At 45.8% G+C, this 1,810-nt stretch overlaps 1 protein-coding gene across 1 annotated transcript in view; it reads right to left on the reverse strand.

The window, feature by feature from the left end:
* Nucleotides 1-1,810, reverse strand: part of PTTG1IP (pituitary tumor-transforming 1 interacting protein) — a 34,028-nt gene that overhangs the window by 31,372 nt on the left and 846 nt on the right. The gene's annotated exons all lie outside the window — the stretch shown is intronic.

Raw genomic sequence — 1,810 nt, forward strand, 5'->3', positions numbered from 1 at the left:
GCTCGAGTGTGGGGGGGGGGGGGGGGCACTGTGCAAGGCAAGAGTGTAACAATGTGCTAATATGCTGCTCATACTTGGACAATATGATAAAACCAGCTGGAGGGCCCAGAAAGGTTTAATTCCCCTTTAACCTATCCAATCTTGTACAGAATTATTGTGTAGATATTATCTGCACATGAGGCTAACAAAAACGCAAAAATGCGCATTTCAAGAACCGGCTAAAATTCGCACAGCAGGTGCTACTGTTGGCACCCTTTCGGCCGGCATCCCTCGATCAGTTGATTGAAGTAGCCAGTCAGAAAATCTTCACCCAAACAGAGCCGGCAGCCAATGAGAATACAGAGCAAACAGCGGGACATTGCCCAATCAATCGGAGGCGTTGATGGAGGAATCTGTAATATTTTCTTCTTTCAGCCCACAGATTGAACAAAGAAAATATTAGTGTATGTGCAGCTTTACTTCCTGGATTTCTCTTAAGAACAAGGTGGTCTGGGAAGTTACTTTCCTGAAATCAAAGTAAAATCTGCCCCTCCACGTCCCCAATCTTCCTAGCTGTTCCCCTTCTGCTTCTCTGTGCAGACCGGCAGGATCAGTCCTTGTCCTCATAGAAGTTTATAGGGAAAAATGAAAAAAGACTAAAAAGGTGACCACACAAGTATTCTAGATCATACAATTGCTCAATGTTTGCTCTATGGAATAGTAACCCACACCCCCTCCGTTAGCTCAATTAACATCCATTCACACCTGAGTGTTTTCTAACTGAAATGCATGAGTGCGACATCACTGAACAGGAGGAATCCCATTGTTGTCTATGGCCCCTGTTAACCCCAGAGCATTGCACCCACTTTAATAAGGAAGTGTGCCTTTTTTTTTTACAAAAGCTAGAATTTCCCTTTAAAAAGGAGAATTATGAAGCGAGTGATTTTCACTCAGCCTCATAACCTGAGCCGACCTGTGACATTGAAACTGTCACAGATCGGCTCAGTAGATCGGGAAGTGAGCGAACACATACCGTCGCTCGCTCACTTCTCGATCTATCCCTGCAGAAAGCTGTGACTGTCACTCACAGCTCCCTGCAGGGATTCCCCCCTCCCCGTCCGATCCTCCAGTGCTGACTGGCGGAATGGACGGGTCGGGCACAGCTGCCTCTGGATAGGCAGAGCCAACTGTCAATCCCCCAGCTGGGTGGATCTCGACAGGAATGTCGAGATCCGTTCCGGCATCTCAGTATACAGAGCTTTGGGTCACGGGAGAACGCTAGTTTGTGTTCTCCCGTGACCCTTAGAACTATGGGGAAAAGCCCTGACCCCATAGTTCTCCTTTAACAGAAGACCACGTCGCTAATCATTTTTATGCCTAGTAACTAGCTCTGTATTGTGGGCAATGGAAGAACGCACATATAAAAAACACACAAAAATGTGCAAGATGCTTCTGCTGTGCATTTTCAGGCATGTCCATTGGGGTCTATGGGGCAAAAACACACTTTAACTGCCTAAAGAAGCTAATGTACCTTTTCAGGGGTTTGGCATTTTTCTGCTCAGGTGTGAACCAGGGACATTGGAAATCATGAGATTTCTTGTGTTGAGCAGTTATAAATCGCTTTTCAAACTGCTCACAATCTCCTAGGTGTGAACCAGGGCTAAAACAGACCCCATGTAATAGATCATCCCTCATAGATCGTATTGTCTGTGCATCATCTACTAGATTATTGATGATCACTCATTTGTCATCGCTCACACCACAGATTGCTACGTGTATTAGACCCAGATGATGGTGGGAAACAGTTCATTTAAATTTCTATGGGGGGGGG

The sequence above is a fragment of the Nanorana parkeri genome, unplaced genomic scaffold, assembly GCF_000935625.1.
Source record: "Nanorana parkeri isolate BGI_ZX_2015 unplaced genomic scaffold, ASM93562v1 scaffold2874, whole genome shotgun sequence".
In the NCBI taxonomy this organism is placed as follows: Eukaryota; Metazoa; Chordata; class Amphibia; order Anura; family Dicroglossidae; genus Nanorana; species Nanorana parkeri.